The sequence below is a fragment of the Nycticebus coucang genome, chromosome 4, assembly GCF_027406575.1.
Source record: "Nycticebus coucang isolate mNycCou1 chromosome 4, mNycCou1.pri, whole genome shotgun sequence".
NCBI classification, from domain to species: Eukaryota; Metazoa; Chordata; class Mammalia; order Primates; family Lorisidae; genus Nycticebus; species Nycticebus coucang.
The window spans coordinates 29866457-29891787 of record NC_069783.1 but is presented as its reverse complement, the minus strand read 5'-3'; positions in this window follow the sequence as shown (position 1 = coordinate 29891787).

Genomic DNA, 25331 nt, shown 5'->3' with positions numbered 1-25331 from the left:
ACTCACTGAACCACAGGCGCCGCCCCAAAAAGCCTACTCCTTGTTTCATTAATTTTCTGAATGATTCTTTTGTTTTCAATTTCATTGATCTCTGATTTGATTTTGGATATTTCTTTTCCTCTACTGAGTTTAGGCTTAGATTGTTCTTCTTTTTCCAATTCCATAAGATCTCTTGTGAGATTGTTGATGTGCTCTCTTTCTGTTTTTCGAATGTAGGCATCTAAAGCGATGAATTTTCCTCTCAAAACTGCTTTTGCAGTATCCCACAGGTTTTGGTAGCTTGTGTCTTCATTGTTGTTATGTTCAAGGAAGTTAATGATTTCCTGTTTTATTTCTTCCTGCACCCATCTGTTATTCAACAGAAGATTGTTTAATTTCCATGCCTTTGGGTGGGGTCAAGCATTTTTGTTAGAGTTGAGTTCTACCTTTAGTGCCTTATGGTCTGAGAAGATACAAGGTAAAATTTCAATTCTTTTGATTCTGTTGATATTTGTTTTGTGTCCCAGGATATGATCAATTTTGGAGAATGTTCCATGGGGTGATAAGAAGAATGTATACTCTTTATCTTTGGGATGGAGTTTCTATATGCGTCTATCAAGCACAGTTGTTCTAGGGTCTCATTTAAATCTCTTATATCCTTGTTTATTTTCTGTTTAGAGGATCTGTCCAGCTCTGTAAGAGGAGTGTCAAGGTCCCCTGTTATTATAGTATTATCAGATATCATATTGCTCAGACTGAGTAAGGTCTGTTTCAAGAATCTGGGAGCTTTTAAATTGGGTGCATAGATATTTAGAATTGAAATGTCTTCTTGTTGTATTTTTCCCTTGACCAATATAAAGTGACCATCTTTGTCTTTTTTGACTTTAGTTGCTTTGAATCCACATGTATCTGAAAATAAGATTGCAACTCCTCTTTTCTTCTGAATGCCATTTGCCTGAAAAATTGTCTTCCAACCCTTGACTCGGAGCTTTAATTTGTCTTTTGAAGCCAGGTGTGTTTCTTGCAGACAGCAAATGGATGGCTTGTGTTTTTCAATCCAGTCAAGCAATCTATGTCTCTTCACTGGGGAATTCAAGCCATTAACATTTATTGAGATAATTGATAAGTGTAGTAGTATTCAATTTGTCTTATTTTGTGAGAGTCCATTGCTTAGTTTTATCTTTTGCAACAGTTTGGAGGTTAGGTTCTGTCCTTTAATTTCTGAGTTCTTACTTTGCTGCTGATCCATTGTGGTGGTCAGTGTGCAGAACAGGTTGAAGTATTTCCTGTGGGGCCGGTCTTGTTGTGGCGAATTTCCTCAATGTTTGTATATCCATAAATGATTTGATTTCTCCGTCAATTTTGAAGCTGAGCTTAGCAGGGTACAGAATTCTGGGCTGAAAATTGTTCCGTTTAAGTAGATTAAAGGTAGATGACCATTGTCTTCTTGCTTGCAAGGAGTCACTCTGATGGATTTGCCCCTGTAGGTCAACTGGCGCTTACTCCTGGCAGCTTGCAGAATCTTTTCTTTTGTCTTGACTTTGGAAAGGTTCATCACAATGTGTCTTGGAGCAGCTCGGTTAGAGTTGAGGCGACCTGGGGTCCGTTAGCCCTCTGAAAGCAGTGTGTCAGAATCTTTGGTGAAATTTGGGAAATTTTCTTTTATAATATTCTCTAGTATGGCTTCCATTCCTTTGGGGCATTCGTGTTCCCCTTGGAATTCCTATAGCTCGTATGTTGGAACGCTTCATAAAGTCCCATAATTCTGACAGTGAACGTTCTGCTTTCTGTCTCTTTGTTTCTGCCTATTTTACTGTCTGAGTTATCTCAAAAACTTTGCCTTCTACCTCTGAAATTCTTTCTTCTGCGTGGTCTAACCTGTTTCTGATACTTTCCATCTTTAAGTTCCCTAATTGACTGTTTCTGTTCCTTCAGGTCTGCTATATCCTTTTTATATTCTTCATATCGTTCATCTCTTATTTGATTTTATTTTTGAATTTCCTTTTGGTTATTTTACACTTTATTAGCAGTTTCCTTCATTTCGTTCATTGTTTTCAACATGTGTATTCTAAATTCCCTTTCTGTCATTCCTAACATTTCTGTATAGGTGGAATCCTCTGCAGTAGCTACCTCATGGTCCCTTGGCGGGGTTGTTCTGGACTGGTTCTTCATGTTGCCTGGAGTTTTCTGCTGATTCTTCCTCATGAGTGATTTCTTTTATCTATTTACTTGCCCTAATTTTCCTTTCACTTCCTCTTGCTCAAGTCCACCAGGATACTTACTAAATTCCTGTCCCTTAACTCTCCTTCTGGATGGGAGCCTTTGTTGAAAGCTGGCTTCAGTCCGCCATCTTGTCTCCCACCGACATCTAATATCGATATAAGAGATTTAAATGAGACCCTAGATCAACTATGCTTGATAGACGCATATAGAACACTCCACTCCAAAGACAAAGAATATACATTCTTCTCATCACCCCATGGAACATTCTCCAAAATTGATCATATCCTGGGACATAAAACAAATATCAAAAGAATCAAAAGAATTGAAATTTTACCTTGTATCTTTTCAGACCATAAGGCACTAAAGGTGGAACTCAACTCTAACAGAAATGCTCGACCCCACCCAAAGGCATGGAAATTAAATAATCTTCTGTTGAATAACAGATGGGTGCAGGAAGAAATAAAACAGGAAATCATTAACTTCCTTGAGCATAACAACAATGAAGACACAAGCTACCAAAACCTTTGGGATACTGCAAAAGCAGTTTTGAGAGGAAAATTCATCGCTTTAGATGCCTACATTCGAAAAACAGAAAGAGAGCACATCAACAATCTCACAAGAGATCTTATGGAATTGGAAAAAGAAGAACAATCTAAGCCTAAACTCAGTAGAATAAAAGAAATATCCAAAATCAAATCAGAGATCAATGAAATTGAAAACAAAAGAATCATTCAGAAAATTAATGAAACAAGGAGTTGGTTTTTTGAAAAAATAAATAACATAGATAAACCATTGGCCAGACTAACTAGAAATAGAAAAGTAAAATCTCTAGTAACCCCTAGCAGAGACGAGAAAGGGGAAATAACAACTGATCCCACAGAGATACAAGAGATCATCTCTGAATACTACCAGAAACTCTATGCCCAGAAATTTGAGAATGTGAAGGAAATGGATCAATATTTGGAATCACACCCTCTCCCTAGACTTAGCCAGGAAGAAATAGAGCTCCTGAACAGACCAATTTCAAGCACTGAGATCAAAGAAACAATAAAAAAGCTTCCAACCAAAAAATGCCCTGGTCCAGATGGCTTCACTCCAGAATTCTATCAAACCTTCAAGGAAGAGCTTATTCCTGTACTGCAGAAATTATTCCAAAAAACTGAGGAAGAAGGAATCTTCCCCAACACATTTTATGAAGCAAACATCACCCTGATACCAAAACCAGGAAAAGACCCAAACAAAAAGGAGAATTTCAGACCAATCTCACTCATGAATATAGATGGAAAAATTCTCAACAAAATCCTAGCGAATAGATTACAGCTTATCATCAAAAAAGTCATTCATCATGATCAAGTAGGCTTCATCCCAGGGATGCAAGGCTGGTTTAACATACGCAAGTCTATAAACGTTATCCACCATATTAACAGAGGCAAAAATAATGATCACATGATCCTCTCAATAGATGCAGAAAAAGCTTTTGATAAAATCCAGCATCCTTTTCTAATTAGAACACTGAAGAGTATAGGCATAGGTGGCACATTTCTAAAACTGATTGAAGCTATCTATGACAAACCCACAGCCAATATTTTACTGAATGGAGTAAAACTGAAAGCTTTTCCTCTTAGAACTGGAACCAGACCAGGTCGTTCTCTGTCACCTTTACTATTCAACATATTGCTGGAAGTTCTAGCCAATACAATTAGGCAAGACAAGGAAATCAAGGGAATCCAAATGGGAACAGAGGAGGTCAAACTCTCCCTCTTTGCTGACAACATGATATTATACTTAGAGAACCCCAAAGACTCAACCACAAGACTCCTAGAAGTCATCAATAAATACAGTAATGTTTCAGGATATAAAATCAATGTCCACAAGTCAGTAGCCTTTGTGTACACCAATAACAGTCAAGATGAGAAGCTAATTAAGGACACAACTCCCTTCACCACAGTTTCAAAGAAAATGAAATACCTAGGAATATACCTAACAAAGGAGGTGAAGGACCTCTATAAAGAAAACTATGAAATCCTCAGAAAGGAAATAGCAGAGGATATTAACAAATGGAAGAACATACCATGCTCATGGATGTGAAGAATCAACGTTGTTAAAATGTCTATACTTCCCAAAGCAATCTACCTATTCAATGCCATTCCTATCAAAGTACCTACATCGTACTTTCAAGATTTGGAAAAAATGATTCTGCGTTTTGTACGGAACCGGAAAAACCCCGTTTAGCTAAGGCAGTTCTTAGTAATAAAAATAAAGCTGGGGGCATCAGCATACCAGATTTTAGTCTGTACTAGAAAGCCATAGTGCTCAAGACAGCATGGTACTGGCACAAAAACAGAGACATAGACACTTAGAATCGAATTGAACACCAAGAAATGGAACTAACATCTTACAACCACCTAATCTTCGATAAACCAAACAAGAACTTACCTTGGGGGAAAGACTTCCTATTCAATAAATGGTGTTGGGAGAACTGGATGTCCACATGTAAAAGACTGAAAATGGACCCACACCTTTCCCCACTCACAAAAATTGATTCAAGATGGATAAAGGACTTAAATTTAAGGCATGAAACAATAAAAATCCTCAAAGACAGCATGGGAAAAACACTGGAAGATATTGGCCTGGGGGAAGACTTCATGAAGAAGACTGCCATGGCAATTGCAACAACAACAAAAATAAACAAATGGGACTTCATTAAACTGAAAAGCTTCTGTACAACTAAGGAGACAATAACCAAAGCAAAGAGACAACCCACACAATGGGAAAGGATATTTGCGTATTTTCAATCAGACAAAAGCTTGATCACGAGGATCTATAGAGAACTCAAATTAATCCACATGAAAAAAGCCAACAATCCCTTATATCAATGGGCGAGAGACATGAATAGAACTTTCTCTAAAGACGACAGATGAATGGCTAACAAACAGATGAAGAAATGTTCATCATCTCTATATATTAGAGAAATGCAAATCAAAATATCCCTGAGATATCATCTAACCCCAGTGAGAATGGCCCACATCACAAAAATCTCAAAACTGCAGATGCTGGCGTGGATGTGGAGAGAAGGGAACACTTTTACACTGCTGGTGGGACTGCAAACTAGTACAACCCTTCTGGAAGGAAGTATGGAGAAACCTCAAAGCACTCAAGCTAGACCTCCCATTCGATCCTGCAATCCCATTACTGGGCATCTACCCAGAAGGAAAGAAATCCTTTTATCATAAGGACACTTGTACTAGACTGTTTATTGCAGCTCAATTTACAATCGCCAAAATGTGGAAAGAGCCTAAATGCCCACCAACCCAGGAATGGATTAACAAGCTGTGGTATATGTATACCATGGAATACTATTCAGCCATTAAAAAAAATGGAGACTTTACATCCTTCGTATTAACCTGGATGGATGTGGAAGACATTATTCTTAGTAAAGCATCACAAGAATGGAGAAGCATGAATCCTATGTACTCAATCTTGATATGAGGACAATTAATGACAATTAAGGTTATGGGGGGGGAAGCAGAAAGGGCCTTGGTGTGTGTCACACTTTGTGGGGGCAGGACATGATTGCGGGAGGGACTTTGCCTAGCGATTGTAATCAGTGTGACTGGCTTGTTGTGCCCTCAATGAATCCCCAACAATAAAAAAAAAAAAAGAAAATAAAAAAAAAGATAACAAATGTTATCAGTATAATCAGTATATATATTATAATTTTAATGTACTTTTTCCTTTCTTAAAATATGTAGACTTTTTTGACATTGTGTGTGTATATATGTAGTATGTGGTGTATATATACATATATATGTTTTATTCTTATGGATACTTCTTTTTTTCTTTGCTTTTTATTAATGCTACCTTGTCTAAAATCATGGATAATTCTAATATCATAAGGAAATACTATTTAAATGCAGATATGAAAGAACTTGAAGAAATAGAAGAATATTCTGATATTGTAGTTCATGAGGAAGAGGAGGACTGCTTCCTCCCTGCTTAGGAGGGGATCCTTATGGAAAGTCCATTGCTAATTAGCCACCATGCTGCTGCAGGAACTCATGTAAAAAGGAAAGATCCTAATTTCCATGAAAGAGTTGTTTTAAATCTCTATCTTCTCCCCCTTCTTCTTTGCCCAAATTAATAACTTCTTTTAATTGGGAAAAAGAGGACCAAATTAAATACATACTTTCAACTTTCAGTAGGTGCTATGCTATGAATTACAAAATATTCAGAATGTTCTTAATGTTCTGAATCCGGAACACTTTCATCTGGGACATGTTTTAACAATTACATGCCCAGATGGTAGCAAACAGTCATGAATTGAATTAGGGAGACATACACAAGAGAACTCAAAGGTAATAATGCTATTTTTTTTCTGAAAATGGGTGATGGGTACACAGATATTTGTTGTGTCATTTTTCTTTATAGTTATTCTTTGGTATATACTCAGTATTTAATAAAAACAAATTTAAAAACTGTTTTATAATAGAGCAGAGGCTTATGCTGTAATTCTTAGTTTAGATGGTAGTCTCATGGGTATTTGTTTATATGCATACACATAATATGTATAAATACAGTAGAACCTCCATAGTTGACCACCTCCCTACATTGACCACCTCAAGTTTCATAGACCAGACATACACCACACCACCTACATTGACCACCTCCTAATTTTCATAGACCAGACATGCACCACATGTACATATCAGTACAGTAAGCTTAGTCCTCAGGTTGACCAACTTCATATGTTGACCAGTTGGTTACAGTCCCTTGGGTGGTCAACTTACAGAGAGGTTCTACTGTATTTTATATGTGTATATATATGTAAATACACACACACACACATATATATAAAATTCTGTATATGTATATAATACATGCTCCTTCCCCACCCACCAAGGTCTGCTGAGTCCACCAACACCATCCATGCCTTCCTGGGTCTGAGCACCTGCCTTGAGGTTATCCACCTTCTAAGAGCTGGACTAGGCACCTCTTCCCCTGTCTTTTACCCCTCCCCCAAAATGTCAAGAGCAGAACAGAGAGAGGCAAGTCTCATGTGAACTTCAGGAAGATTATCCCATCTGGAAATCCTAACTAGAGAATTCTCACTCTTGCATCAGAGTGGGTGGGGCGGGTTCAGAGATACATGGAGGAATGAGTAGGAGGTAGCATTTCCTCCTGAGTGAAGTTGCAACCTTTGTGTCCCTTTATGCTCTTTGGTTGGTTGCCCTGGGTGAAGCTTATCACCAAGTGCTCAGCTCTCTGGGTCCAGCTGACAGGCCAGGCAAGAAGCTGATGTCCCTTAGGTGGCTTTTACTAGGTGTCCATCTCCACGATGTGTCTATTGCCTCCTGGGAAACTTCAGTGTCCCTTTAGTCCTTCACCACTTCCTAGATCCCAGGCACCTACTCAGAAGTCCTGGTCTTTCTTCCTGCAGGCCTTAGAGTCCTTCAGGTCTGCTTTCTTCTTCCTACATAGCTACTGCCTTCTCCAGTTCTTCATGTTCCCGTCACTGGTTATAAAATGGGGTAGGTGCCTCCAACTCCTTCTTCCAAGTTATTTTACTAAGGCTGGGCCATTCTGGTGAGTTGAGGCTCTCCTTTCACCTTAGACTTAAGGACTCTCCACTGAGTTGGCTGTACCTTTCTTGGAACTGCTCTAAAGCCTGAAACTCTTCTAGCCAGCCCTCCTCACTTTTCTTTCTCCTTCCACAGGTGTCAGGCCTGCATTATGGTATGAGGCTCACTTCCCCTTATGTTTCTTTCCCCTATAACTCTCTTTCATTTCTAATCCCATCTTGATGTCTGCTTCTTGGTGAATCATGAATTAATTTATTAATGCAAATGCAGCCTCTCTTTTGTAGCACACATGTCTGTAGAAGCAATGCAAGTGGGATCAAGATATTGTCTCCAAAATTTAGGTTTCTGAGATGCTTCACCATGGGGGACATACATGTCCACAAGCTCAGGTAGAAAGATCCTGTCCTGGGTACTTCATTGTACCTCTCTATGTCTCTGGGATACACAGCTGTCCCTCACCCCTACTCAGAGACCTGGAGACCAGAGACTGGTGCTAGAGCTAGAGCCAGGTGCCTGTGTGGGAAGGAGCCCAGGTAGGTGGAGCTTCATGTCTGTGAGGCTGGAGCAGGGAGATCTGGTGAGAGGAAGGTTGGATGTCCCAGTGGGCAGGCAGAGGAGAACAGTAGACAGAGCAATACAGCAACCTCAGAGATGGCTGAGGTTAGGGGTCTGACAACAGTACCTTCACTCTCAAGGTGAGACTTTAATTCCTAAAGACAGAAATAGGGTTGATTCCTGGTCCCAGAGGAAATGGACCATGGCTGGGAAAAACTAGACACAGGTCAGAGTAGGATGGTGACCACGTTGACTCAGTGCATCACGGGTCCCACTGCACTATGGCAGGGCTCCTTGCAATACTCCTGACTGGGACAGAAGTTAGAATCAGAGCCTAGGGCAGAAGGAATCTGAGGGTGTGGTCAGGAGTACGGAGGCAGAAATGTTGTTCTAGAAGTGGAGGATGAGTGGGTGGCTCCTTAGGCATCTGGGCTGTGCTGTAAGCCCTGGAAGAGATTGCAGAAAGACCATGTGTTGTCTTCTTGGAGGGCATTTGGCTGGGACACTGGTCAGGTTTAATCTGGGGTACCTGTTGCTTTGTGTCAATCATCACCCCAAGGTCTGCATTTTGATGTGGGTGATGGGTGTATGAACAATCTCCAAAGCACATGATTGGTTCCATGCACTCTCTAGCAGCACTATGAGCTGGAAAAATTTGAAGGACCCCTGACAGATGTTGAAAGTTTCTGGTAATGGCACTAATGGAAAATGTGGACATTTGGATGTGGATCTGACTGCTTTCTTTAGTCTTCACTTCCAATTTTCTTTACAAATCCATCTTAACCCCAACTGCCACAAATGGGAAGACTGACATACTGATCCTCTTCCTGAGCTCAGGCTTAAAAAGGGTACAGGTAGTCAAAAATCTCTACAAGGGAAGAGGGAGTAGCCAAGCCTAATGCTGATGCTGCAATGTCAATTCCCAAATATGCTGAGCTGGCTGAGAAGCAGCAGAGCTGATATAGGAACTCAGCAAATTTCAGGGAGCACATGGGTGCCAGTAGCAGGCTGTGAAGACAGCTGCCACTGTAGGCCAGGCGGCACAGAAGTAAGAGGCTGGGGGTTCAGGAGGACCATAGAAAGTGCTGTTTCTTATGCTTGCCTCTTTGGGATAACCTCCCTGGTGTTAGTTAAAAATTCACATTCCTAGTTCTCTCTCCAGACTTGCTGCTTTGTAGTCCCCAGATGGTGGCCCCAGAATATTTTTGACCACTACGTTCAGAAAACACTGGTACAAAAAAAAGTGCATGCTAAATCAAGATATTCGGCCCCTTAACCTAATCTTCTATTAGTCCTCTGCTGAAAATGTGTGCTCTGATTTGTGTCTGGTGGTTTCCATCCCTTACTATGACCTCAGACTCTATGGCAAGCTGCAGAGACCTTACTTTGATGGAAACAGAATGCTGAGACTTAAAGGAACTTTTCAAAGGGCAGGGAAGAGGACATCAAATGCTAGCTATTTTCTAGATACTGTGCTGGGAATTTTTACATGCAATATCTCCTTTATTTCTTACAGTAAGCTGGGTAGGCAATAGTATTTCCTTTTATATAAGAGAAAAATGACAATCTCATAGGTTTAATAACTTACCCCAAATAATACATTTAAAATGCAGGAGCGCTGAGATTTATTTGAACATTTTTTGATTGACATTAAATCTCTTAACATTTCTACTGAAGTACATCACCTTTGAAATCAGTGAGACACTTCATTTTGGGGAGGAGGAAATGGAGGCACAGAAGCATGGAGTGACTTGCAGAGACTTACTGGGGGTCCAGGATGGGGTTTTGGGATCCCTAGGTTTTGTTGTGGTGCTCACTTTTCTAAGCCATGTAGATTCCTGATTGGGATATGAAACCACGATCCTGCATGCCCCATGGAGGTCTCCTCAGAGCTCCTTCTGGTGTAGGAGCCTCTGCAGAGATTTTCACTCTGGACCTGTTATGCATTTCTCAGCTAGCTTCAAGCCTATGTCTCTCTGCCAAGATCTCAAACCTTCATGTTATCCATCTCTCATTTACCATTTCCCAGGCATGAAAATAACTATGAAAACTACATCAAAGCAAATGTTTATAAGAGTCAAATCTTTTAGATGATTTTTTTAAAAAAAATTTCTATTAAAATAGTTTTAACATGTCCTTGTGAAAACTTATCTTGTACTCATTAATAAATCAAAGAGAAAGGTTGCCAGGTGGGGGTGGGATGGAGGAAATGTGGTGAGGTGACCACATATGACAAGTGGGCAGCAGGAGCTCACTGCTTAGTAGGCTGTGTTCTTTGACATGGTGAACAAAGGCAGGCACATTTAGGTCATGGTTTTGTGCCCAGCAGTCTCAGGCCACTGAACCAGAGCATGAATCTGTATAACTCTCTCTCTCCTCATTTAACTCCCCCTGCGCCACAACTTCACAGTGTTGTGGGAATTCAGGTTAATTTTCTTCTTTTAAAACTTCCTTTTGTGAAGTCCCTAATATCAGGGATACTTCCCCTGATTTTCTTTTTATTTATTTATTTATTTATTTTTATTAAATCATAGCTGTGTGCATTAGTATGATCATGGGGCACCATACACTTGGTTCATAGACCGTTTGACACATTTTCATCACACTAGTTAACATAGCTTTCCTGGTACTTTCTTAGTTATTTTGCTAACACCTTTACATTCCACATTTACTAAGATTCACATATACCCTTGTAAGATGATTTTCTCTCTAATCAATTTTTACTCCTCTAAAGCCACAGTTCAAATTCTGCTTCCTTTATGAACACTTTTTCTTATCCCTCTCATGGAGATAATGGCTCTCCCACTTGGTGCTTGGCATCTCTTCCACGAAATACTGCCCTGTTTTATACTGACTCCCATTTTGGTCTTAGGTACAGGATAAAAACGTCCTTTAAGGGCAGGGAGTTTTTTATTTCTCATCTTGTCTTCCCTCAGTGCTTAGCACAGTAATTTTTAGGGGCAACATCAACTGTTAGGAACACACAATGGACCTCCAAACATGGGGCTCAACATTAAAAACACTTCAATATCTTTCAACCACTAATTTATGAGTCTCCCCTTTCTGTAGAATTTTTTTTTTTTTTTAATTGTTGGGGATTCATTGAGGGTACAATAAGCCAGGTTATACTGATTGCAATTGTTAGGTAAAGTCCCTCTTGCAATCATGTCTTGCCCCCATAAAGTGTGACACACACCAAGGCCCCACCAACCTCCCTCCTTCCCACTTTCTGTTTCCCCCCCATAACCATAATTGTCATTAATTGTCCTCATATCAAAATTGAGTACATAGGATTCATGCTTCTCCATTCTTGTGATGCTTTACTAAGAATAATGTTTTCCACGTCCATCCAGGTTAATACGAAGGATGTAAAGTCTCCATTTTTTTTAATGGCTGAATAGTATTCCATGGTATACATATACCACAGCTTGTTAATCCATTCCTGGGTTGGTGGGCATTTAGGCTCTTTCCACATTTTGGCGATTGTAAATTGAGCTGCAATAAACAGTCTAGTACAAGTGTCCTTATGATAAAAGGATTTCTTTCCTTCTGGGTAGATGCCCAGTAATGGGATTGCAGGATCAAATGGGAGGTCTAGCTTGAGTGCTTTGAGGTTTCTCCATACTTCCTTCCAGAAAGGTTGTACTAGTTTGCAGTGCCACCAGCAGAGTAAAAGTGTTCCCTTCTCTCCACATCCACGCCAGCATCTGCAGTTTTGAGATTTTGTGATGTGGGCCATTCTCACTGGGGTTAGATGATAACTCAGGGTTGTTTTGATTTGCATTTCTGTAATATATAGAGATGATGAACATTTTTTCATGTGTTTGTTAGCCATTCGTCTGTCATCTTTAGAGAAAGTTCTATTCATGTCTCTTGCCCATTGATGTATGGGATTGTTGGCTTTTTTCATGTGGATTAATTTGAGTTCTCTATAGATCCTAGTTATCAAGCTTTTGTCTGATTGAAAATATGCAAATATCCTTTCCCATTGTGTAGGTTGTCTCTTTGCTTTGGTTATTGTCTCCTTAGCTGTACAGAAGCTTTTCAGTTTAATGAAGTCCCATTTGTTTATTTTTGTTGTTGTTGCAATTGCCATGGCCGTCTTCTTCATGAGGTCTTTCCCCAGGCCAATATCTTCCAGTGTTTTTCCTATGCTTTCTTGGAGGATTTTTATTGTTTCATGCCTTAAGTTTAAGTCCTTTATCCATCTTGAATCAATTTTTGTGAGTGGGGAAAGGTGTGGGTCCAGTTTCAGTCTTTTACATGTGGACATCCAGTTCTCTGAACAGCATTTATTGAATAGGGAGTCTTTCCCCCAAGGTATGTTCTTGTTTGGTTTATCAAAGATTAGGTGATTGTAAAATGTTAGTTTCATTTCTTGGTTTTCAATTCGATTCCAAGTGTCTATGTGTCTGTTTTTGTGCCAGTACCATGCTGTCTTGAGCACTATGGCTTTGTAGTACAGACTAAAATCTGGTATGCTGATGCCCCCAGCTTTATTTTTCTTACAGAGAACTGCCTTAGCTATACGGGGTTTTTTCCCGTTCCATACAAAATGCAGAATCATTTTTTCCAAACTTGAAAGTACGATGTTGGTATTTTGATAGGAATGGCATTGAATAGGTAGATTGCTTTGGGAAGTATAGACATTTTAACAATGTTGATTCTTCCCATCCATGAGCATGGTATGTTCTTCCATTTGTTAATATCCTCTGCTATTTCCTTTCTGAGGATTTCATAGTTTTCTTTATAGAGGTCCTTCACCTCCTTTGTTAGGTATATTCCTAGGTATTTCATTTTCTTTGAGACTATGGTGAAGGGAGTTGTGTCCTTAATTAGCTTCTCATCTTGACTGTTATTGGTGTACACAAAGGCTACTGACTTGTGGACATTGATTTTATATCCTGAAACATTACTGTATTTTTTGATGACTTCTAGGAGTCTTGTGGTTGAGTCTTTGGGGTTCTCTAAGTATAATATCATGTCGTCAGCAAAGAGGGAGAGTTTGACCTCCTCTGCTCCCATTTGGATTCCCTTTATTTCCTTGTCTTGCCTAATTGTATTGGCTAGAACTTCCAGCACTATGTTGAATAGTAAAGGTGACAGAGGACAACCTTGTCTGGTTCCAGTTCTAAGAGGAAAAGCTTTCAGTTTTACTCCATTCAGTAAAATATTGGCTGTGGGTTTGTCATAGATAGCTTCAAACAGTTTTAGAAATGTGCCACCTATGCCTATACTCTTCAGTGTTCTAATTAGAAAAGGATGCTGGATTTTATCAAAAGCTTTTTCTGCATCTATTGAGAGGATCATGTGATCTTTATTTTTGCCTGTTAATATGGTGGATAACGTTTATAGACATGCGTATGTTAAACCAGCCTTGCATCCCTGGGATGAAGCCTACTTGATCATGATGAATGACTTTTTTGGTGATAAGCTGTAATCTATTGGCTAGGATTTTGTTGAGAATTTTTGCATCTATGTTCATGAGTGAGATTGGTCTGAAATTCTCCTTTTTGTTTGGGTCTTTTCCTGGTTTTGGTATCAAGGTGATGTTTGCTTCATAAAATGTGTTGGGGAAGATTCCTTCTTCCTCAATTTTTTGGAATGATTTCTGCAGTACAGGAATAAGCCCTTCCTTGAAGGTTTGATAGAATTCTGGAGTGACGCCATCTGCACCAGGGCATTTTTTGGTTGGAAGATTTTTTATTGTTTCTTGGATCTCAGTGCTTGAAATTGGCCTGTTCAGGAGCTCTATTTCTTCCTGGCTGAGTCTAGGGAGAGGGTGTGATTCCAAACATTGATCCATTTCTTTCACATTGTCAAATTTCTGGGCATAGAGTTTCTGGTAGTATTCAGAGATGATCTCTTGTATCTCTGTGGGATCAGTTGTTATTTCCCCTTTATTATTTCTGATTGAGGTTACTAGAGATTTTACTTTTCTATTCCTTGTTAGTCCGGCCAATGGTTTATCTATTTTATTTATTTTTTCAAAAAACCAACTCCTTGTTTCATTAATTTTCTGAATGATTCTTTTGTTTTCAATTTCATTGATCTCTGATTTGATTTTGGATATTTCTTTTCTTCTACTGAGTTTAGGCTTAGATTGTTCTTCTTTTTCCAATTCCATAAGATCTCTTGTGAGATTGTTGATGTACTCTCTTTCTGTTTTTCGAATGTAGGCATCTAAAGCGATGAATTTTCCTCTCAAAACTGCTTTTGCAGTATCCCACAGGTTTTGGTAGCTTGTGTCTTCATTGTTGTTATGCTCAAGGAAGTTAATGATTTCCTGTTTTATTTCTTCCTGCACCCATCTGTTATTCAACAGAAGATTGTTTAGTTTCCATGCCTTTGGGTGGGGTCGAGCATTTTTGTTAGAATTGAGTTCCACCTTTAGTGCCTTATTGTCTGAGAAGATACAAGGTAAAATTTGAATTCTTTTGATTCTGTTGATATTTGTTTTGTGTCCCAGGATATGATCAATTTTGGAGAATGTTCCATGGGGTGATGAGAAGAATGTATATTCTTTGTCTTTGGAGTGGAGTGTTCTATTTGTGTCTATCAAGCACAGTTGTTCTAGGGTCTCATTTAAGTCTCTTATATCTTTGTTTAATTTCTGTTTAGAGGATCTGTCCAGCTCTGTAAGAGGAGTGTTAAGGTCCCCTGTTATTATGGTCTTATCAGATATCATATTGCTCAGACTGAGTAAGGTCTGTTTCAAGAATCTGGGAGCTTTTAAATTGGGTGCATAGATATTTAGAATTGAAATGTCTTCTTGTTGTATTTTTCCCTTGACCAATATAAAGTGACCATCTTTGTCTTTTTTGACTTTAGTTGCTTTAAATCCACATGTATCTGAGAATAAGATTGCAACTCCTCTTTTCTTCTGAATTCCATTTGCCTGGAAAATTGTCTTCCAACCCTTGACTCGGAGCTTTAATTTGTCTTTGGAAGCCAGGTGTGTTTCTTGCAGACAGCAAATGGATGGCTTGTGTTTTTTAATGCAGTCAACCAATCTATATCTCTTCAGTGGGGAATTTGAGCCATTAACATTTATTGAGATAATTGATAAGGTGGGAGTATTCTATTCGTCTTATTTGGTGAGAGTCCATTGCTTAGTTTTATCTTTTGCATCAGTGTGGAGGTTTGGTTCTGTCCTTTAATTTCTGAGTTCTTACTTTGCTGCTGATACATTGTGGTGGTCAGTGTGCAGAACAGGTTGAAGTATTTCCTGTAGAGCCGGTCTTGTTGTGGCGAATTTCCTCAATGTTTGTATATCCGTAAATGATTTGATTTCTCCGTCAATTTTGAAGCTGAGCTTAGCAGGGTACAGAATTCTGGGCTGAAAATTGTTCTGTTTAAGTAGATTAAGGGTAGATGACCATTGTCTTCTTGCTTGGAAAGTTTCATTAGAGAAGTCTGCGGTCACTCTGATGGATTTACCCCTGTAGGTCAACTGGCGCTTACTCCTGGCAGCTTGCAGAATCTTTTCTTTTGTCTTGACTTTGGACAGGTTCATCACAATGTGTCTTGGAGAAGCTCGGTTAGAGTTGAGGCGACGTAGGGTCCGATAGCCCTCTGAAAGCAGTGTGTCAGAATCTTTGGTGATATTTGGGAAATTTTCTTTTATAATATTCTCTAGCATGGCTTCCATTCCTCTGGGGCATTCTTCTTCCCCTTCTGGAATTCCTATAACTCGTATGTTGGAACGGTTAATAAAGTCCCATAATTCTGACAGTGAACGTTCTGCTTTCTCTCTCTTCTTTTCTGCCTCTTTTACTATCTGAGTTATCTCAAAAACTTTGTCTTCTACCTCTGAAATTCTTTCTTCTGCATGGTCTAACCTGTTGCTGATACTTTCCATTGCATCTTTAAATTCCCTGATTGACTGTTTCAGTTCCTTCAGCTCTGCTATATCCTTTTTATATTCTTCATATGTTTCATCTCTCATTTGATTCTGTTTTTGGATTTCCTTTTGGTTATTTTCCACTTTATTAGCAGTTTCCTTCATTGTTTCCATCATTTCTTTCATTGTTTTCAACATGTGTATTCTAAATTCCTTTTCTGTCATTCCTGACATTTCTTTATAGGTGGAATCCTCTGCAGTAGCTACCTCATGGTCCCTTGGCGGGGTTGTTCTGGACTGGTTCTTCATGTTGCCTGGAGTTTTCATCTGATTCTTCCTCATGAGTGATTTATTTTATCTGTTTCCTTGCCCTAATTTTCCTTTCACTTCCTCTTGCTCTTTAAGTTCTCGTGCCTGTGGACTAAGGGTTATAGGACCAGAAGGGTGAGAAGGTTTAAGAGCAAAAAAGGGATGAAAGAAAGGAGGACCGAGTGATAAGAAAAAAAAAAAGAAAAATAGAGAAAGGAGAGGGGGTGGGTAAAAGGAATACTGACAAAAAGAAGAGAGGCACAGAAAGAGGTAGACAGAGCCATATAGGTGTACAGTAGGTTACTTTGATACAACCTTAAAAAAAAAAAAACACCTTCTGGGGTTGCCCATTAGGGTTGTTCCCTTGAGGTCAGCAGCTCTTTGCTAACCTGATCAGACACAGTACCCCACCTCCACCAAGTAGAGAGGAAAGACAAAAATGCTATAAATCAAACTAAAACAAGCAAACAGAGAACTTTACGGGATAAAATTGGCTGGAAAAACCAAATAATAGCGGTAGAAACACTAACAAAAATGAATTTCTAATTATTGAAATAGGCAGCACTGAGAAATTATAATTAAACTAGAAAAATTGAGAAAGAAAAGGATCTGTATGGAAAAGGTTGAACTTAAAAAACAGGACAACAGTCCACAACATCAAAATAAACAAAAAAACCAAACCAAAGAAAAACAAAAACAAACAAACAAAAAAAAAAACACAACCAAAGACAAAGCTGTATGTATATGTTATTGAATATTGTCTGGGCAACACGTGGTCTTCTGGGGTATGAGATGTTAGTCACAGTTCTGATACGACTGGAGGCTGCTAGTTTCTCAATTCCCAGCAGGTAGACACCCTAAATCTCTCTTCAGCCCACTTAAAAGGCACTTTGAACTTGTTCACTTACTGAGCAGAAGCTTTCTCAGGGAAGTGCTTGTCGCTGGAATCACTGCTGAAGCGGCTATCCACTTACCCTGTGTGTCAAAACTTGTCTCCCTCTGACCCCGAGGTTTAGGGCTGCAAGGCGGCTCAGACCCCGCTCTTAGGCTACTTGGTCGCTGGGTTACCAGCTCCCACCCAATTCCAGCTCTGCGACCCTGAGGGCGGAGCTTGCCGGGGCAGATCGCTCACAATGTCTGCCTGTGACCCAGAGCCAAACACTATTAGCTCCGTCTGGCTCAGCGGCTTAGACTGGGGCCCTAGACAAAGGCCAAAGTTCTCTGCACTCCCGCTCAGGCTCTCCCCAAGGCAGTTCAGCTGAGTGCCAAGTCCAAAGACACCAAAACAGTTCACAGATAAGGCCTTTCTGGTTTGCAGTCTCGCTACTACTGAACTTACAGTTGCGGGCGGGTTTAGACGGATTGAACACACGCGACCATTTGCCATTTTTCCACTGTTTTAGTCCTCCTCTTGGGGTCCAGAAGTCTCTCGCTGACTCCCTGTATCCTCTCAGGGGTGATGATAGGCAGATCCCACCAGCCAGAGATGCCTGCAGTCCTATATCCCCAGACTCACGGTGCCCAGATGCAAGGAAGCTGTTACTCGGCTGCCATCTTGCTCCGCCTCCCCCCCTTTCTGTAGAATTTTGTGAGAACTCTTCTCACTGCCTTCAACTTATTTTCTCCTTTCTGAGGCTTTGCTTGGGGAAGAACCCTTTTGTGTAGAGTGGTTTTAGAGCACATGATTTCATTCTAGGGCATAAAGAAATCTTGTTTCTTTCTTGATCAAGAGCCATCTTAAAGTCTGGAAGAGCAACCACATTATCTGTCAACTTCAGGTGCTGGGACCTGGTTTTCACTGGGGTTGAAGAGTTACTGTATTTCTGTGCCTGAGGCAACTTTCAAGGATTCACACTGTCTGTGGACTTGATGGAGTTGAGGAGAAAGCAAAGGCAAAAGAATGAAGCCACAGGGTGGAGGGAACAGAAAGGGGCTCCCTCAGCTCTGTACCCCATAAGGATGTCAAAAGGCTGACTGGAAGGGATGTGAAGAAAGGACTTTAAGAAAAATTTTGTGAGGGGTTTGGGGGAAGATGGCTCACTGGAGCCAGCTTTTGATAGAAGCTCCTGTCCAGTGGGAGAGATAATGGCCAGAAAGAACCCAATAAAGCTGAATGTTGGGAACTGAGCTGAGAGAGAAGATTGATAACTGAACATCATCCCTGCTGAGGCAAGCTGCGATCCCAAGGAAGCAAATTTCAGGTACAAAACCCATCCCAAAGAGGATGAGAGTCTTTCCCCTCTGCCAAAGAGGTGGCTTCCCGTGTGTGGTCTGGAAGCCCACCCACTGCAGAGACCAGAGTGTCTGTGGTTCCTTGCTAGGGCTGGGGATTGCATGGGCCACAGCAGCACAGCTGTGCTGAAACTGTGACTTGAGTAGAAGTGGAGAGAGGCACAGGGAGGAGGGTGAAAGTTTATATAAGTGGTGTGTGGAGGTGTGGGAACACACGTGAAGGCACTTGCCACACAGAAGTGATAGTAGAACAATCCCACTGGGGTCAAATTTTGGAGAGACACCTCCCTAATTCTGTGGATTGCCAGAGGGAGCCAGACCTCACCCTACAGGAGTACCAGAAGAGCAATGTGGCTGGGGCCACTTTTGTAAAGCTGAGGGAGAAAAACATTTGCTGCATTGTTAACCCCTGGCTTGGAACAAACTCAGGTAAAACTCTCCCCAGTTTACATTGAGCACCAGTGGGAGTCGGGCTTCAGCTCCCCCTGCTGGCTGATGGCAGAGTGTGGCAGCCTGACTGAGGAGGCATTGACTCCTCTTTGACTCTGGCAGGCACAAATCCCTGGCGTATTTGTTCATTGGAAGGAACTGGGCCACAGGGTTACCAGTGACTGGGCATGGCATAGGTGCAAGGTGGGGAAGGAGTTGCCAGTCCCCCTGGACGGACTGTTTTGCTGGGCAGGCTTTTCTGACTCCACTAGAGCAAGTCACACTTGAGCTGCCAGTGGACCCCTACTGTCTAGATGCTGGAGACCTTCTGAACTCTCCCACTTGATCAGTGATTGTGCTGACTGGGACAATTGGTTTGGAGCTCTTGATCTGGACCATCCACCCAGGGACCCTCCAAGGTTGAGCCCTGGTTGTATTGTAATGGGAGCATCTGATTCTCCTCTTCTAGTTGTTGTCCATGGGGGGCAGGATGTCTTAGTTGCTTGTGTTTCTCCCTAGCTGACATATCAGCCCAAAGCCACTGATTCACTAGGATTGAATAGAGACTAGCTGAATTCAAGACAGAGCCACCTAGCCCCATCACACCAAGCAGGTCCCCAGAGTCTCAGGCTGTAGCACTGAATGAGACCTTTGTAAAGCTGTAGGGGAAAAGCCATAGTCACCAGTCTCAGATCTTTGCTAAAGGGCTGGTGCTCGAGGAGCCCTCAATCCAATTTCACCTTACCAGTTTCTCTAGCCAAACTGTGAAAAATAATCATGGGATAGAAACAGCAGAAAAACTCTGGCAACATGAATAATCAAAGTAGATCAACTGCCCAAGGAATAACAAAGAAGACACAACAGAAGATGCCATTCATAAACGAATGGCTGAAATGTCAGAAATAGAGTTCAGAATATGGATGGCAAATAAAAGTAATAGAATGGAAGTAAAGTTGGACTTAGAAATTCAAGGAGTAGTTCAAAAGTTGCCTCAAGAAATCAATAAATTTGAAGACAAAATCTTTAAGGATTTAGACACAATGAAGCAAGAAATTGTAGTCCTTAAAGAATTAAGAAGTACAGTAGAGTCCCTCAGTAACAGAGTGGAACAGGAAGAAGAAAGGATCTCTGACATTGAAGACAAAGATTTTGAATGCTCCCAAATGCTCAAAGAGGTAGAAAAATGGAGAGCAAAAATGGATCATTCCCTGAGAGAGCTGTGGGACCACTCCAAAAGAACAAATATTCACCTTATAGGAATTCCTGAAGAAGAGGATGGTCCTAAAGGCACTGATGCTCTATTGCAAGATATAATGGAGGAGAATTTCCCAAGCATGGCAAGAGATACTGAAATTCAGATAGCAGACAGTTTCAGAACCCCAGTATGTCTGAATCCAAATAAAGCATCTCCTAGACACATTGTAATTAACTTTGCCAAAGTTAATATGAAAGAGAAAATTCTTCAAGCAGCCAAACGTAAGAAAATCATAACCTACAAGGGGAAAATATTAGAATGACTGCAGATCTCTCAGCTGAACTTTTTCAAGAGGATGGTCATTGACCTTCAATCTCCTAAAATACAACAACTTTCAGCCCAGGATCCTCTATCCAGCTAAACTAAGTTTCATCTGTGATGGAGAAATCAAATACTTTAATGACATACACATGTTGAATAAATTTACCATAACTATACCAGGTCTCCAGGATATTCTCAGACCCATTCTCCACAATGACCAGCACAATGCTCTACCACCAAAGTGAACTCATTCAGAAATTTTTGAACAAAACCCAACTCCTACTGTGGTGAAAGGATTAAAAAAGTCCACTGGACATTTGAAAAACATGACACCCCAAACACTACCAGGCTTATCAATACTTTCATTAACATGAATGGTTTAAATTGTCCTCTAAAGAGGCATAGGTTGGCTGACTGGATACATAAATGCAGACCAGATATCTGCAATATCTGCTGCATACAAGAATCTCATCTTACCTTAAAGGATAAAAATAGACTCAGGGTTAAGGGGTGGGCATCTATAATTCAGGCAAATGGAAATCAGAAAAAAGCAGTGGTTGCAATTTTATTTGCAGATACACTAGGATTTAAAACAATAAAGGTAAAGAAAGATAAGGATGGTAACTTCATGCAGTGCCTGTGGCTTATTGGGTAGGGCACCAGTCCCATATACCAAGGTTGATGGGTTTGAACCTGGCCCCAGCAAGCTAGAACAGCAGTGATAACTTCAACAAAAAATAGCCAGGCATTTTGGTGGGTGCCTGTAGTCCCAGCTACTCGGGAGGCTGAGGCAAGAGATTGCCTAAGCCCAAGAAATGGAGGTTGCTGTGAGCTGTGATGTGATGGCATTCTACCTGCCAAGGGTGACAAAGTGAGACTCTGTTGAAAAAAATAATAATAAATAAAAGATAGTTACTTCAAGGGAAAGTTTGTCAAGGGAAACACTCAACATGAAGAGATTTCAATTATTAACATTTATGTGCCCTACCAGAATGCTCCTCAATTTATAAAGAACACCCTCACAGATGTGAACAATTTGATATCTTCCTGCATCATAATAGTTGGAGATTTTAACACCCCTTTGGCAGTGCTGTATAGATCCTCCAAGAATAAACTAAACAAAGAAATATTTGACTTAAACTTGATATTACAACAAATGGACTTAACAGACATCTACAGAACATTTCGTTCTAATAAAACTTAATACACATTCTTCTCATCAACCCATGGAATATTATCCAAAATTGATCACATCTTAGGTCACAAGTCTAACCTCAGTAAATTGAAATGAATAGACATTATTCCTTGTATTTTCTTGGACCATCATGGAATAAAAGTTTAACTCAACAACAACAGGAATCTTCCTACTCAGACAAAGTCATGGAAACTAGATAACCTTATGCTGAATGATAGCTGGGTCATAGATGAGATTAATAAGGAAATTACCAAAGTTTTGGAACATAACAATGAAGACATGAATTATCAGAAAGAACCTGCAGGATACTGCAAAGGCAGTCCTGAAAGGGAAATTTGTAGTGTTGCAAGCCTTCCTTAAGAGAATGGAAAGAGAGGAAGTCAACAACTTAATGGGACATCTCAAGCAACTGGAAAAGGAAGATCATTACAACCCCAAACCCAGCAGAAGAAAAGAAATAACCAAAATTAGAGCAGAATTAAGTGAAATTGAAAATAAAAGAATCATTCAAAAGATCAACAAATCAAAAAGTTGGTTTTTTGGAAAGATTAACAAAATTGATAAACCTTTGGCTAACTTAACCAGAAACAGAAAAGTAAAATCCCTAATATCATCAATCAGAAATGATAAAGGTGAAATAACAATAGACACATCAGAAATCAAAAAAATCCTTAATAAATACTATTAAAAACTCTATTCTCAGAAACATGAAAATCTGGAGGAAATAGACCAATACTTGGAAGCACACTATCCTCATAGACTCATCCAGAAAGAATTGGAAATGTCAAATAGACCTATATCAAGTACTGAAATAGCATCAACTTCATGAAATCGTCCCAAAAAGAAAAGTCCAGGACCAGATGGCTTCACATCAGTATTCTCCAAACCATTAAAGAGGAACTAGTACCTATATTATATAACCTTTTCCAAAACATAGAAAAAGAAGGAATACTTCCCAACACATTCTATGAAGCAAATATCACCCTGATCCCCAAACCAGGAAAAGATCCAACAATGAAGAAAATTATAGACCGATATCATTAATGAACATAGATGCAAAAATATTCCATAAGATCCTAGCAAACAGAATCCAGCAACACATCAAACAAATTATACACCATGACCCATTTGATTTTATTCCAGGGTCTCTCAGGTTGGTTCAGCATATGCAAATCTATAAATATAATACATATCATAAATAAAATAAAAAACAAAGACCATAGGATTCTCTCAATTGATGCAGAAAAAGCTTTCAATAATATCCAGCATCCTTTCATGATCAGAACACTTAAGAAAATAGGCTTAGATAGGTCATGTCTTAACTGATAGAGGCCATCTACAGCAAACCAACAGCCAATATCATATTGAATAGAGTGAAATTGAAAACATTTTCACTCAGATTAGGAACTAGGCAATGATGCCCCTTGTCTCCACTGCTATCCAACATAGTAATGGAAGTCTTAGCCATTATGATCAGGCAAGAGAAGGTGATCAAGTATATGCAAATGGGGTCAGAGGAGTTCAAACTCTCACTCTTCATTGATGATATGATGCTATACTTGGAAAATCCCAGGGAATCAACTACAAAACTCTTAGAAGTGATCAAGGAATACAACAGCATCTCAGGATACAAAATTAATACTCATAAATCAGTAGCTTTTACATATACCAATAGTCAAGCTGAAAAAAATATTCAAGGACTCTATTCTTTTTCCAGTAGTGCCAAAGAAGATGAAATGGGAATTTGGCCTGGGAATTTGCCTAACAAAGAATGTGAAAAATTTCTATGAAGAGAACTATGATACTCTGAGAAAAGAAATGGCTGAAGATATTAACAAATGGAAAAATATACCATGCTCCTGGCTGGGAAGAATCAACATTGTTAAAATGTCCATACTACCCAAAGCAATATACAAATTTAATGCAATCCCTATTAAAGCACCACTGTCATACTTTAAAGATCTGGAAAAAAATAGTACTTCGTTTTATGCGGAATCAGAAAAAAACCTCAAATAGCCAAGACATTACTCAGAAATAAGAACAAATCAGGAAGAATCATGCTACCAGACTTCAGGCTATACGATAAATGGTACTGGCACAAAAACAGAGAAGTAGATGTATGGAACAGAATAGAGAATCAAGAGATAAACCCAGACACTTATCTTTATTTGATCTTTGATTAGCCTATCAAAAACATAAATTGGGGGAAAGATTCCCTATTTAACAAATGGTGCTGGTGGATTGGCTGGTGACCTGTAGAAGACTGAAACTGGACCCCTAGGCAGTACTTGTGGCTCAAAGGAGTAGGGCGCAGGCCCCATATGCCAGAGGTGGCAAGTTCAAACCCAGCCCTGGCCAAAAACTACAAAAAAAAAAAATGCTCTTACTGAAACTGGACCCCCACTTTCACCATTAACAAAAATTGACTATCACTGGATAAAAGATTTAAACTTAAGACATGAAACTATAAAGATACTCGAAGAGAGTGCAGAAGAAACACCTGAAGAAATTGGCCTGGGAGAATATTTTATGAGGAGGACCCCCAAGACAATTGAAGCAACACCAAAAATACATTACTGGGATCTGATCAAACTAAAAAGCTTCTGCAGGGCCGAGAACACAGTAGGTAAAGCAAGCAGACAACCCTCAGAATGGGAGAAGATATTTGCAGGTTATGTTTCTGACAAAGGTTTGATAATAAGGATCTACAGAAAACTGAAACTTATTAAGAAGAAAAGAACAAGTGATCCCCTTTTATTGTGGGAAAGAGACTTGAACAGAATTTTTTCTGAAGAAGACAGGCGTATGGTCTATAGGCACATGAAAAAATGCTCATCATCTTTAATCATCAGAGAAATGCAAATCAAAACCCCTTTGAGAGATCATCTAACTTCAGTAAGATTACCCCACATAAGAAAATCCCAAAACTACAGATGTTGGCGTGGATGTGAAGAAAAGGAAATACTTCTGCACTGTTGGTGGGAATGCAAGCTAATATGTTCCATTTGGAAAGAAGTTTGGAGAACACTTAGGGAAATAAAAGTAGACCTGCCATTTGATCCTGCAATTCCTCTATTAGGTTATATATCCAGGAGACCAAAAATCACTTTACAACAAAGATATTGCACCAGAATATTTATTGCAGCTCAATTCATAATTCCCAAGTCATGGAAGCAGCCCAAGTGCCCATCGACCCATGAATAGATTAACAAATTGTGGTATAGGTACACTATGGAATATTATGCAGCCTTAAAATAAGATGGAGACGGGGAGGCGGAGCAAGATGGCGGCAGAGTAACAGTTTCCTTGCATCTGGGCATTGTGAGTCTGGGGAGATAGGACACCAGGCATCTCTGGCTGGTGGGATCTGCCTATCATAACCCCTGTGAGGATACAGGGAGTCAGCAAGAGACTTCTGGACCCCAAGAGGAGGACTAAAACAGTGGAAAAATGGCAAGTGGTCGCGTGTGT